Consider the following 15,890-nt stretch of genomic DNA (forward strand, 5'->3'; position numbering starts at 1 on the left):
AAATACGAATGACTACAGATAGACATTTCATATATTTCTCCCTCACCTTGTCCTCATTACCTCAAGCCAAATGTAATATCTTTGTTATCTTTCTCCCCAGCTATAACATTGTTCCCCATTGGTCAAATGCAACTGCGGATCTGTGAAGAGGGAGTTACCTTTACATACTCTGGTTATTTCCTACTATATTCCGTATCTCAAACTAGCAGATTCTGCAAATGTACAAGTCATGCTTTTAAATAAAGGAAATAATATTAATATAACTTTCCACATATCTCTTACTTAAATTCAATAATAGAATGATGACTTCATTTATTTATTTTTTTTTTTTTTTTTTAAAGCCAGTGATGAACAAACTTGATTAGTAGCAGCTTCTTTAATTTTCTTGTGGGTATGTGCATTAGGATAAGCATGTATTCAATCTTCTCCTTCTTTCAGCTTTTTCCCAGTTATGGGTCGCCACAGCATATCGTCTGTCCATTCAGGATTGGCAGTGGAGTTTTACAGTGTCGAGTTGACAGCCCGGTGCCCAACCTTCCACAGAAGGTACACACACCCACACACTCACACCTAGGGCCAATTTAGAGTGTCCAATCCACCTACTGCATGTCTTTGGGATGTGGGAGGAAACCCACGCGACCACAGGGAGGACATGCAGACTCAGCACAGAAGGCACCCCAGCCAAGAATCGAACCGGAGAACCTCTTGCTATGAGGTGGCAACGCTAACCACTGCACCACCGTGGCTGCCCTATAAGCATGTCTACAGTATGCCTGCTTTTTTTTAAATATGTAAATAATAAATTAATTGAAACCAGCAGCATAGGAAACAGTGTGTGTGTGTGTGCATGGGTGCACTCGCACATGGAGGAGTCTGGCCGTGCTACATCTTTAGCTACAGTGAGTAGCAACTCAAAGTATAATGCACTACCTTACAAATTCCATTTACTCAGAAATCGAGAAACAAATTAAGCTGGCATGTTCCTCAGACATGATTAAACTCATTTCTATAGTTCAACTAACTGATAATTTCTTTTAAAGTAATGTTTGTGGTTCTGTTCAAGATAATATTCATGACAAGGTCTATAATTAAACATAGGAATACAATATATAGTTGAAAAGAATTACAACTTTCTTAAAACTCTACAATGGAAGTGAAGTAAACATGCAGCAAAATTAAATACTTGTGGGCATGCACATGCATGAGCACATGGGCATACACAGAACTACTTAGTGACTCATTACTTGTCTGTATCAGTATCAAAGAAAGTGAAATACACAGTTATAACTAAGGTTTCTCATACTGCAGAGCTAAATCTACACCAAGGATTCTGAAAAACATGTAAAGTTCATATACAAATATTGTTAAGCAATCCCATCCCAAGTAACAGCATATAATGTGATATACAATCATAAAATAGATTAACAACTATAATGTTTGATATATAGAATATGGCTTTGGGTTACTGATGAATTCCCTATGTTGCATAAGTGACTATAACCTTCAAGGCTAAAGAGCTATCTGCAATGATGTGCTTGTCGAGTGTTAAATATTTTTTACATTGTTCAGCTGAAATATGGGCCAAATGGAGGTTAGACCACTGTACACATGCTACTGCAGTAAGCAGAGTTGAGTCAAAGAAATCATGTATCACATATGTTTAGATTATTACTTCAAGTTAACTAAAATACTCAAAGTGGCAGATACAAGTGCAGTTTGATTACTGCATTGAAGTTTATATTCTTGAGCATGGGGATTCTTGATGTTATCACATCTCTCAATAGTCTACATACAGAAGTTAGTAATTCAAAAGATTTTAGTCCTTTACTGGGAATTAAAAAGACACATACACCTTATACTAGCTCAATACCCAACACAAATCCTAACCTTAACCCTAACCATAACACAAGTACAATAGTTGTTACATGCAGGTGGGTAATTTCTTACCCACAAACTGCTAGCGGCTTGTTTGATTTAGTTCTGTAGATTTTCTGAAAGGGGAAAAAAAGAGTCATGCAGATGGGCCCATATTTCTGTGAACCATCATTTTGGTCTTGTGTTTCAAGACTTAACAATGATATAATAAAAAGAGCTTATTAAAGTTTTATAACACTTCCTATTATTCTTTTTAAGAGAATAAAACAGATAGAAATATGATCTCACTAGGTTTAGATTGGATAGAATTCCTTTTGATGTATTCAGAGAGGTATTTCAGGAATTTAATGAAATGCGGAATGTAGATATTCATGGCTTCAAGTGGTTGTAAGATGAGTAGTTCTGGTTCATCAGCATAAGACAATTAAGTTCATACCTTCTCACTTTTACTAATGTGACAATTCAGTACTAATAATATGAAAGAAGCCAAATACAAGATATATTTGAAATGTATTATTCAAATTCCCTGTTTTCTAAGTAATGATGTTTCTTACTACATAAATTAAGTTATAAATATCACATTAGTAGGAAGAATAAGAATACTTTATAAGAAAACTACTATAAAGTGTAAAGGTTCTTTGTTTTAGAATTCAACATATTCTTAGGGTTGCCTACATCTACTGGTTTATTTTAGAGAAAAAATTATATGCAGCATACCTGAAGATACTATATATATTTTTACTGCTATTTACCTCTCATTTAAATATTATCAATTTTACACATACCTTTTTTTAATTATATAATGCTTCTATCAGTTATATACTGATAGAGAGCTCTTTTGGTAGGGGAATGTTGGATAGTCTAATAGCTGCAATGTTTAGCTATTGGACTAGGAACTGTGATAATTCCATGTTTGTTGTTATATCACTTTAATGACATTTACATCATTTATCTTATTTTTTAAATTACTTTTTACTCTTTATGGCCAGATTTTTTTTTCAAATCAATGCTCCAAAAACAAGAGAGTATCACTATCTACACTGTCTTATCACATTCTACTTCTACTTAAAATTTTAATATGTAAACGAGTATTATAGGTTCATAGATTAGTACTAGGCTAACTGCCCTTGTGAGCCATTTTAAGCCTAGCCAATTATCCCTTGTGTGACTCAAACCCTGCACCTTGTGTTTGTAAGGCAAACACCTTAACCATTAGGCCACCCTCCCAACCCTATGGATTTTTGGTTTATAAGGTAGGAAAAAACTTCCCTGAAAGGAGGCATGTATATCCAGAACAAACTGAAACCTTCCTGAACCAGTATTAGTACCAAAAAGTCTAAAACAAAATGTTACAAAATGGAAAGAATGAGAGCCAGTCTACAGATTACAGTTAGAGATGTGGGAACAAGAGGGAAGGGGTAGTGGAATGCTGGCACAGTCACTCTTGAAGGTGTAGTGTGTCCCTTTTTATCTTAAAGGATCCCCAATCTCTCCCTCCAGACTTTTTTTGTTCACAGTTTATCAGGTGGCACTGACTGATTTTTAAAAAAAAATAAATAAAGCAGAAGGTTCTTAAGATTTACAATGTGGGGCTTATAAAATCTTAGACACTCCCTGAATTAATTTCCCTCCATCATCAAATAGAGAACCTGAGTTGTAGCAGGGCCAAACAACACCCCCCCTTGCTTAAAGCAGAGATAAAAAAAATCTCAGAATTTACTTCATCAAAATACGTTTGAGTATGTTTCTCAGGTATATCTTCTCAAAACAGTAGCAGCAGTGGCAGCGCACGCGTGTGCTCACGCACTCGTTCACTCGCACACACACTCGCACACACACTCGCACTCACTTTAAAGTATGTTTAGATATGCTAGGCAGTTTAAAAATTGTAGGAGTCTGACAGGTCATACCTTATGGAGGATGTGTGGCAGAACAATCCCATCAGCTGTAAACTCCACGCAGAATAAACTGGAAGATGGAAAATAATTTCCAGCTTGCAGTTTATTTTAACTGGGGTCAACAGCTGATGGGATTGTTCTCTTAATCTCTCCCTCTGGCAACAGTTAAGGAATTTTTTTTCTTTTCTAAGACTATATCCAGGATGAATGATGCATTTTTTTGGGAAATGTGAAGCTGCCCCTAATCTGAAGGAGCACTGTATGCTGCAAATGGATTTATTGCATGCTAGGGCCATTCCACCTATCATACCAGCACTGGAGATTGTGTTAAGTGATGCCTGTAATAACCCTGACTCTCAGACTTCAGTCCTCAAAAAAGGCAGGAAAATTAACACCACCCCTCCCCTGTGGATAAGTAGGGGAAGGATCGCCTTAGAAAAGGAAAACTTCTCTAATGAAGTTGGAGAGAACAAACTTTCTTCTGAATCAGAGCCTTTGGCTTGAGAATCAGCCAAACTCATCTCTAAGTAAGAATCCTCTGACACTTTCCACAATATATTGAGCTAGCTAGTCTTCTGGCATGGATACATAAACGGATTTATCTATATTATCCTTGAATGTGAATGGCGTAAATAACTAAAAAAAAAGAGGAAACTTAATACACAATTAAAATAAAAATTAAACTCAAGTAGTTTTTATCCAATAGACTCACATCAGACATTCAGAAAAAGATATCTGGAATCCAGAGAACTTTACAATTTTAGCTCAATGAAATTTTAAATCAAGGAAAAGAGGTGTCATAATTTCATGGAAAAAAATCTACTGTTTCTCCCCAAATTATATATAAATATTGAAGATCAAGAAGGTTTTTCAAATTTCATAATCTTTAAATTTAATAATAGATTATGGACTTTAACCTTTACTGGTTTCCAGATTTGGGTTCACATCTTGCTAAGAGAGTTCTAGACAAAATAACTGATAAATATATAAAGGTAGTTTAATTATAGGTGGGGATATTAACTGCATACTATAAGACTCTGGCACTAGTACAAAAGGAAACTGAGATTACATCTACAGCTAAAGTATTAACAAAATGGATAGAATCACTAAATTTAAATGCTAATTTTAATATAAAAGACACTAGTTCACTTCTATTCTCTCCTCAAGACTACAGGTTTCATACACTGACCAGTGTAGATAGAATACTAATCTCATTTGTCTTAATCTCTATAAAGTCATACTTTACTACAACTCCCTGTTTGATCTCTGATCATGATGCTCTCATATTAAAATTTCAAGCTAATTCCAAAAGATCATCTTTAATTACTAAAATGTTGGCTTATATAACTAAGCTTAAGGAATTTAAACATTGGATGATTTCTGAACCAAAATCATTTTTGGAAACTAATAACACAACAGACAGATACCATTATGATATGGGATTTGTTAAATGCCTATATATTTGGGAAAATTACAGAGTGGGATTTAGAACTTCAAAACATTCAAAATCAAATTTGCATAGTCAAATCTATGGACATAAAAAAAACACTAATTTAAGTAATCATAAATCAACCTCAACTTTTAATGTTGACAATATCAATATTAAGAAAATACCAGCAAATTTAAAAGACAATCTAAACAAAATCATTATTTACAAAGAAGTCATAGATGAAATTAAAAAATAAAATCCAATATACATCCCACGTATAGATGGGACAATATCAGAAATATACAAACTCTTCCCTTCTTATATCTAATCCTTCTTTCACAAAAAATCCTCCTTCATGAAAGTACTCTCTAATAACTCATATATTAAAAGATAATAAAAATTCACAAATGTGTTCTTATAGGTCAATTTCACTTTTAAATAATGATTATAAGATGTTCATGTCTATCATTACTGACAGAATAAAAGAACCCATAACCCAAGTAATTAATTTGGATCAAGCAGGTTTTATACATCAAAGACAAACACATGATAATATTAGATGTATTTTAACACTCATAGAGTATCTGAATATGAAGAATAAAGAAACTCTATTAGTCTAGATATTGAAAAAGACTTTGATTCTTTACTTCTTTAAAATTCTAGAATTTGATTTCCCCATACATTTTATTTCAATTTTAAAGAACTTTTATAAAAATAATCTAGCATATGTAAAAATTGGTCCTTTTATTTCTGAATATATTTCCTTAACTTAAAACACCAAACAAAGTTGGCCTCTTTCTCCAATCTCATTTGCAATAGCAACTGAAGTTCTTTCCAATTTAATTTGACAAATCCAAAACATTAAAGGTATAGAAATATCTTAATACTTATTCCTCTAAAAATCATGATATTTGCTGATATTGTATTAACTCTAATTCAGAAACAACTCTTTTTGAACTTCAGTCTACAACAGAAATGTTTCAATCTAATTCTGGACTGTATTCTAATGAAATGAAATCTAAATGTATAATAAAAAAATAAGAAATCTTCTACTTTTAAAATAATATCATTGGCACACAGGTTGCCTCATGAGAATATTCAGTTATCAAATTACTATCGTCCATAGATGAAATAAATGTTAGCTATGATAATATCATAGATTTAATAAAAAATATAATTTCCAAATGGAATAAACTAATCATTTAATTTGAGGTTAGACTTCAATTAATAAAAATTATTCGTTTTCCCAAAATACACATAATTCAAGCCTGATCTCTTTTCCAAATGAACTACACATTAGGGAAATAAATAATCACTTCTTAAATTTCCTTTGGTTCCTTCACAAATCTAAACCAGCTCTCTCATATCACATAAGAATCTGGAATCTAGGGGGAATTAACTTTCCATATACAGACACTTACATAAAAGCTTCAATATTTAAAATTATACTATACTGGATTAATTATAACTATAATTTAGACTGGAAAACATTACACTTAAATATTCTTGATAAGAATATTTAAGTAAATGTATTCCAACTAATTCAAATAATTTATTTTGGCATTATCTTTGTAATTTAAAACAGTATAAAGTATTCTATCCTACAGATTCAGAATACTTAAATCTTATACTAAAAACTTTTAAAAACATGATCTTTTCTAATATTCACATTAAAGTCTGGTTTGAATCTCTAATCCTTTTCAGTATTATGAACACATTTTTCAATAAAATTAATAATCATACACTGGAATTTTGGGAGACCAAGGTGTTTGGTATTATTGTATTAAAGACTTAAAATCTAAAGATATTCAACAACTTACTAGTGCATTTAATTTAAACTTAAAGATTGGTTATTACTACATAATCTGAAAATTCATGCAAATGAACTATGTACATCAACACCAATTCACATTTTAAAGAATAATCTAAACTTTTTTTATTTAATATTTGTAACTACATATAATAATACAAAAATTGCTAATTTAATTTCAAAACTGTATAAAATATTTACTGACTACAAAGTAAATTTAAATTTAAAATTCTGGAATCATATTACTTTAGGCCATGCATATCAACTTACTTCACATAATAAATCTCAGTTGTTATCATCAGTTAGACACACTTCTTGGTGTCAGTACTGGCATATTTGTACTTGGAAATTTTTGCACAGAGCATTTTTAACCCTAAATAGAATTGCTAAAATGAATGGAAATAGTACTCTTTTGTGTTTGAGATGTTTACAAGAATTCAAAGTAGATTGGATTAATATATTCCATGAATGTTCCTCCTTGAGTTTATTCTGGGCTAAGATAGAAGAATTTCTACAAGCTTTATTCACTAATAAATTTTCATTACCAAAGTTTTTACTATTATTTAATGTAAATGATAAAAATTGTTGAAGGTTAACTATACTCTTCTTTCGACCATCCATGCTGTAGCAAGGAAATGCATTATCAAGAAATGGAAAATATCTACTCCTCCAACATTTGAAGACTTTCTTTTGTTCCTAAATGAAATAACACTCAGACAGACTAAAGTCAAATAACTAAGAATCCACCCTAAAGTATTCATCAATAACCCTTGGATTAAAGTGATTTCTCTTATTGATTTGTATCAGAAGAATCCAGGCACTAATAATTAAAATAATAGAAAATAGAAAAAAAATTGGAACATTATTTTTAACACTCTGTTCTCAGGCCTTTGTGTGTGTGTATGTATGTATGTATATATATATATATATATATATATATATATATATATATATATATATATATATATAGCACAAAGTTAATTTTGTTTATTCTTCATAAGAATTCATATCAATTAAAATGTAATTATTCTGAATTTGAATATATGTTATTTCTTTACTGGGAAATAAAAATAAAATAATTAAAATGAAAAAAAGGGAGAGCCCACTACTCCAGAACAGCCTCTGATGTTGGTATTGTAATGTACAGCACCTTCACATTCCTCCTCTTTAAGGTTTGTATTACTACTGCATGTGTATCTGTAAAGAAACTACCACTGCTTTTATACACCTGCTGTAAGTCCTTTTGGATGAATGTTATCCTTACTCTACCACACAATGAATTTGATTTGGGGTTTACTGCAGATTTTACTGAGAAGAACGCAGGACACACATTTAAAGAGTAGCATGGCATATGTCTGGCTGAGCTTTTTTCTGTTACAAACCAATTGTTACATATAAGAAATGTTTGATGTGCTTGCTGGTATAAACTGAATACATCTGACGCTGTTCTAGGAAGTAATGATATTCTATCACATGTGCCTGTATAGAATGCATGTCTGGTACTTCACAGAAATATTTGCATTTTTAGGACATAGAGTATGTGTCTGCAGACTGGGTAACAATAGACACACACCAGTAGAAAAAGTAATGGGTGGCATTATTGTATTTTTCCTGGATGTTTGTTGTATCATACCTCTGACTGCTTGCTTGCTGAATCAGTGTACACACATATTTAATGCTGATTATTAGTTAAAACAGTTTGTGTAAATGCCTATTGATTGAGTATTCTTAAAAGGAAGACATAGATTTCTATTAGTGGAAGATGGTTGGGACAGAATACTTTAGTCTGTTTGCATTCTTGTTACAGTATCATTGTAGATGTACTAGGCTGTACTGTACAGAATTGTAGCGTCACTTGTCATTTGACAAAATGTATGCAGCTACCACTGTGTATTTCTTAAAATAATGTATTCTTATGCATGCATGACAGAACACAAGAAACTGCTTCTTTTAAAGATGGTTATATATACCTATACATGCATAAATGCATAATCATATACATTAGCCCTGTGGTCTCCCATACAGGAGAGTGCACACCTATATCTCAGGATTTGCTCACCTGTGCCTATTATGCTGGGAAAGACACTACAAACCTTTGTGTGGTGGACTGCTGTAGTACTCACTTTTGCAAAAGTCTGACTTTTTTGTTCAACATTTCTGTCTCACTTGTAATGTTGTGACACGCTAACAAAGGCATCATGTCTTCCCAGTGTGGTTGCCTACCACATTTATTTTAAGATAAAAAATGATACAATATTTTCTGATGGTGCAGTGTGGTTTTGCTTTTTGCCATGACTATCTCCCCATGAAATATGCATATTTTATGCTAATCAGGTACCCTGCTTTTAGCAAGATGTCCCAGATTCTCTTCTTCTGAGGTTGGGAGGTAAGAATATGAGAAACAGGAAAAATAAGAGGATTAACAGACAAATACTAAAATGGAAAATAGGCATAAAACACAGACAGTAATGAGATAAAAAGGAGCAAAGCATAGAAACATAGTGATACAGCCTGATAAACTTTAAAAGTTTACATGGTGTGTTTTTTAATGAAAAGCAGAAAATTGTGGAACTCGCACAAATGCAAGACAGAATGAATCTATAATGTTACAGAGTCTAGGATGGTGTCTAGGACAAAGGTGAAAAGAAAGAAAGGAAGACATCAAAACAACAGAAATAATGCGGTAAACAAGGAAAAGGAGAAATTAGCAAAATGGAGTGACTCAGAAAACGCAGCATGAAAAACAGTTATTAGATCTGTTTTGCATATTAGCAGTTTACATTCTGGTCCACTAACAGCCCAGAATGTGACCTATAATATGCAAAACAGATCCAAAAATCCCAAAATGCCATAAAATACGACAGTTTTCAAAAAAGGGGGAAAAGGCATTGATAATCATACAGTGTTCTAGAATTAGAAACTACAAGTGAATACCAATGCTAAAACCAGATGAAGAACTATAAAAAAATCAGCCAGAATAGAAAAGTCCCAGCTCAGCAAAAAGAAAGCCAGTTCTACTAAGAAATGGAAATAAAGTCAAATATAAGGGATGCAAAAAAGCTCTTAAAGTTCTAAAAGACAAGAGGGCGAGGGGAAGAAATGGCCAGTAAGAAAACAGGGAAGCTGAGCATACAGTTCATTCAGCATTCCAGATAAAGGAGACTAACCCAATATAATTAGCCGAAATATCCCCACTAAATATCTTACTTAACACTGCCAAGAACCATGAAATGTATAAAGGTCTTAGGTCAGCTAACCACAATAGTAGAATCTTCATCTATAAGACATGCTGTGTAAAACAGGATCTGAAGTAGGCAGACTTCATTTGTCTGCAACCTGTGGGTATCGGATCCGACCTCGGATCCGAGCCGGCATTTCAAAAGCTTAGGCTCCGAGCTCCTAGCTCCTCCCTCTTACCCATAACCCCTTGCCAAGCCCTGACTGACCTCAGATTTCGTTTGCCGCTTTCAAGTTGCGATGGATTCTTGAGCTCCTGGCGTTTTTTGGTGCAGATAAGTTATTTCTGACAGAAAAAGTTTAAAAAATCTCAACTTTTTTCATTTAATTAGTTAGTGTTGAGTGTGTAGGCTTTCCTCTCTCTTTATTTTTAACTTTTCACGGTTTTTGCGTAGTTTGTGTGTGTGTGTTGTTTTAGGCCTATTAGGGCTTATGATGTCTGAAGCCCATAAGGCTGTATTCTCTAAATGTACCGAGTGTGGCCATAAGCTGTCCCCAGCGGATGGCCACACTGTTCATCTTGGGGTTGAACACCTGTCATCTGGTTGTACCATTTGTGCAGGGTTCAACCCCGAGCTGAGGCGAAGGTCGAAGCTGGTGCTGGCAGGACTTCTCCCTCCAGATACCGCTTCGGCTTCTGCCCCTTCTACTCAGCAAGCTGTTGCTGTGGGCTCTCCTCCTCCGGCTGGGACTCAACCTCTCTCTAAGATGCCGGAGGAGAGAGAGTCTTCTAGGGAAAGAGAGAAGAAGGAGAGGCACAGGGAGAGGCACCACAAACGGAGAGCTGAAACCTCCAGTTCGGCTCCTCCATCTAAGCGGGCCTCCCCTGTGCCTTCTAGCTTTCCTCCTCCTCGGCTCCACTCCCCTCGGTTCTCTCCTGGACCTGAGGAGGAGGAGGCTAGCCCTTCAGCGAGGTCCCCAAGGCGGCTCTCTAGGTCCGCGGTGGCCTCCACCAGATCCACTTTTTCTATGAGTGAAGCAGATATGGACCGGATGATGAGGAAATTCATCCAGGCCCAAATGCAAATGGGAGTGCTTGTAGCCCCCATCCGGGAGGGCTTACCCCCAGCCCCTTGGCTCCTTCTCCGACCCATACCATGGGTTCGGAGCTGTCGGCGCCGGGTAGACTTGGATCCGGGTGGGTGATCCGATAGGTTGGCGCACCTCGGATCCGTCCCATCCCTTGAGTGCTTGGTGCCGGACCCGACCTCTCGGAGCCGAGGACCGAGCCTCGGATCCGAGGGAGCTGGTGTGTCTTGCTCCGTCCAGGTCGGAGCTCACGGTCTCGGATCCGGCGGTTTCGGCGGCTCCGATCCATCGTCGGATCCAGTGGGGGTCGGCTCTCGGGGTTTAGAGAAGCTGGCTCCCCTCGCCTTCGGCGCGAGTGGAAAGGGCACTGTTGAGGACATCCGGACCCCCGGTCCCTGCCACGGCTCCATCCCGCACTCCCTTGCAGTTGGGCCAGGCTCCCACCAGCTGGTCCCAGGGACAGCCCGCCTCGATGTCCCAAGTAGTTCCCTTGGAACATCCAGCTGTGGAAGAGGACTCCTCGGACAGCCCCCCCGATGAAGTACCTCGGGCGTAAGTGCAAAAGGAGGCACATGGACTCCCCGAGTCCGTTACCGAAGATACAGACTTGGATGAAGGGGAAGGCTCCCAAGATCACCCCTGAAGGCGTCTCATTTGGAACATTATGGAAATGTTAAGGATCAGGGGTGGTCTGCCCCAAGGCTTCCTCAGGCGAGTCTGTATTCTTGGAGGCATTCGAGGCGGGCCCATCTACCTCTTGGGTGTCCCCTCCGCCGACCCTCTGGTGGACCTTATATCCATCAGGCGTGGAAGGATCCGGACACCATTGAGCCTGTTCCCAAGCGTCCTGATCGCATCCTTTCCCACCGGCGGACCGCACTCACTGGAGCAAGGGCCCCAGTAGATGCCATGATGATGGCTGCAGCCACTAAGAGGGAATTGGCCCAGGAGAGTCCCTCTATGCATCCTCCGGGCAAGGAGTCCCGCTCGATGGATCGCATCGGGAAGCGAGTTTTCAGTTCAGCAACCTTCTCTTTGAGAGCGCTGAACTATATGGCACACGTCATCAGGATGCAGCGGGATCTGATTAAAGAATACGCTGCATCTCCCCCAGAGTCCATGTTGGGTGAGGATAAGCAGGTATACTCTACCCGAATGGCCACTCTTAGATCGGTCTCCAACACGTCTATGCGGCTACTTTCTCACGCTACCAAGGGAGCCGCTAGAGCCAGCGGAGCAGGCCTAGTCATGAGGCGGCAGGCCTGGCTCCGCCACTGTGATTTCGCAGAGCCCTTCAAGGCAACTTTCGCGAATGCCCCCTTTGACGGTTCTGCCTTGTTTGGTAAGACTGTTCGCGAAACACTGGTCCAGAGCGAAAAGGACGGGAAGACGCTGTCTGCCGTCGGAGTCCGCTTCTCAGCTCCCCAGAGGTCCTTCTCAAAGAACCAAAAGGTACAGAAGAAGATGTGGTTCCGGAAATCGCAGCAGTCCCAACCTGCTCTGGATAACCAGTCCTCCCGTGGCAGAGGAGGACAGGGAGGTCGCCGTCCTAGAGGCAGAGGGGCTCCTAGAAACTTTGGGTCCAGAGAACCTTTCTCTGAGCGACCCACGCAACAGCCCTGAAGGGTTGCCCGGCTGTCCGTCTCTGGAGGCAGTCGGGGGCATTTCTTGAGGCACCTAACTTCTTGGGAGTCCATCACATCAGACCGTTGGGTGCTTCGCGTGATATCCAGAGGTTATACAATTCCCCTGTACAAAGTTCCCAGATCTCGCAGCTTCCCAGATATTCCACCCGACCAAAGGGAGGCAGCAGCTATCGAAATCGAACAGCTGCTAGAAAAAAGAGCTATCCAGTGCGTCCCCCCAGATCAAACCGGGTCAGGGTTTTACTCCAGGTTCTTTTTGGTGCCAAAGAAAACGGGGGACTTAAGACCAATCTTAGATCTTTCCCTTCTGAACCTGTCAGTAACCAAGCAGAAGTTCCGGATGGTCACCCTTCAATCTATACTCCCCCTCTTGAGGGAGAACGACTGGATGTGCTCCATCGACCTCAAGGACACGTACTGTCACATTCGCATGGACAGGCGGTCCAGGAGGTTTCTTCGCTTCCGGCTGGGAGCCAGTCATTACCAGTTCAGGGTCCTCCCCTTTGGTCTCACCTCAGCCCCCAGGGTGTTCACCAAGGTCCTAGCGGTGGTAGCGGCCCACCTGAGGCTCCAGGGATTACAGGTCTTTCCGTACCTGGACGACTGGCTCCTGACGGCATCATCAAGGCATCTTCTGTGCTCAGCCAGGGACTACTTTCTTCAACTAGCCCCAAGGCTGGGCATCACTGTCAACTGGGAGAAATCTTTACTGCACCCCACACAAGTTATAGATTTCATAGGAGGAAGGCTAAACACCAGGTCAATGCGAGCCTTCCTCACTCCAGACAGAATTGCCAACCTGAAGTGTCATGTAGCAGCGGTCCTGCAACCATCTCCAACTGCAGCTTCGGTCCTGAGGGCCCTAGGTTCAATGGCGGCAGCTATCCCGCTTCTCATTCATGCTCGCATGCGGGTTCTTCAATGAACCCTTCAGGTTCAGTGGTCCCCTCTTTGTTCCTCTCTCAACACTCAGATAGCGGTCAGCAAAGCGTGCAGGGATTCCCTTCTTTGGTGGCTTCTGTCTCCGGAGCCCCTGACAGGGAGACCTTTTTGTGCTGCATTTCCCCGAGCCACAGTGACCACGGACGCTTCTTGCCTCGGGTGAGGGGGGGCATTCTGCGGGAAAGATTGTCCAAGGCACGTGGAACCCCACAGAGACGTCGTTGCATATAAATGTCCTGGAAATGAGGGCGGTGCTCCTAGCATTGCAAGCACTTCACCACGTTCTTCCTTCAGGGACTATTGCGATTCAGACAGACAACATGTCGGTAGTCTGGTACATCAACAAACAGGGAGGAACCAGGTCTTACCCCCTTTGTCGAGAGGCCATGAGAGTCTGGGAATGGGCAATTTCCACCAAACACTTTCTGGTAGCAACGCACATTCCGGGAAAATCCAACATCCTTGCGGACAAACTCAGTCGCACCATTCTTTCTCCTCATGAGTGGTCTCTCAATCCTCAGGTAGCGAAGAAGATTTTTGCCGTTTGGGGGCAACCCTGTTGCGATCTTTTTGCCTCTCCCTCAAACGCCAAATGCGACAATTTCTTCGCTCTGCTTCCCCCACCAGGGGAATTCCCGAGATGCTCTGGTGCATGCTTGGCCTCCCGGTCTCCTTTATGCCTACCCTCCATTACCTCTGATGCAGAGGCTTCTGCAGAAAGCCAACAGTTTGGGGAGCAGAATGATTCTCATTGCCCCGTTCTGGCCTCGTCAACCCTGGTTCCCCTTTGTATGGTCTCACAAAATCAATCCACCCTGGATTCTGGATCCGATTCCGGATCTCATCTCCCACCCTCTGGGAATTGCGGTTCCCAATCTACGCACCCTGAAATTGACAGCTTGGCTGCTCCAATTCCATCCTTGATTAGGACTCCCGGTATCTCATCGCCGGTCAAGGCCATCTTAGTGGCAGCTCATAAACCTTCCACCAGGCAGGTTTATCGGAGTAAATGGAAGAGATTCTCTATTTGGGCGGTACAGAGAACTTTGGATCCTTTCTCAGCACCTATGTCAGCAGTGCTGGATTTTTTTAACAGACCTCTTTCATCAAGGGGCAAGTTCTTCCACGATTAAGGTACAATTGGCAGCCATCTCGCATTATCACATTGGTCATGAGACAGCTCCCTCATGACAGCGAAACTATGCAAAACCTTTCTCAAAGGGATTTTTTTGTTGAGGCCTCCAGTCAAGGAGGTTGTACCACCTTGGGACTTATCGTTAGTTCTGCAAGCCCTTACTGCTCCTCCCTTCGAGCCTGCAGCTTCTACAGATCTAAAGTACCTTTCTTGGAAGACTGCCTTCTTGGTAGCTATCACTTCAGCCAGAAGAGTGTCTGAGCTTCAGGCTCTATGTGTCAAGCCTTACCTTTCTTTCTTTCCTGATAGGGTGTGCCTCAGGACCAATCCATCTTTTCTTCCGAAGGTCTCTTCTGAATCTAATATTAACCAATCAATCAATTTACCTGTGTTTTTTCCCAAGTACTCAAACAAAGGAGAATACAAATTGCATTCCTTGGATGTTCATAGACAATTACGTTTTCATGTTCACAGAACAGCTGGTCACAGGAAATCAGATCAGCTGTTCATCTCCTTTGCTAAATTTGCTTTGGGTAAAGCAGTGTCTAAAGTCACACTATCTAGGTGGATTGCTAATTGTATTCTGCAGGCTTATGACACTTCAGGTAGACCTGCTCCTCAGAGGGTTACGGCTCATTCTACTAGGGCAGTCTCCGTCAGCCGCCTTTAAGTCACGTGTTTCATTGGATGATATCTGCGCAGCTACTTGGGCCTCGCCTCATACTTTTATTTCTCATTACAAGGTGGATGTTGTTTCCAGAGGAAGAGCATCCTTTGGCTCAGCGGTGCTCAAACATCCTTCCATGACGGCCGCCCAAGATTCAGGTAGCTGGGGACTCTGTCCCACAGGTTGCAGACAAATGAAGTCTGCCTACTTCAGATTTAGAAG

Source organism: Protopterus annectens, chromosome 14.part0 (genome assembly GCF_019279795.1).
Source record: "Protopterus annectens isolate FY-2018-M chromosome 14.part0, PAN1.0, whole genome shotgun sequence".
Lineage (NCBI taxonomy): Eukaryota > Metazoa > Chordata > Ceratodontiformes > Protopteridae > Protopterus > Protopterus annectens.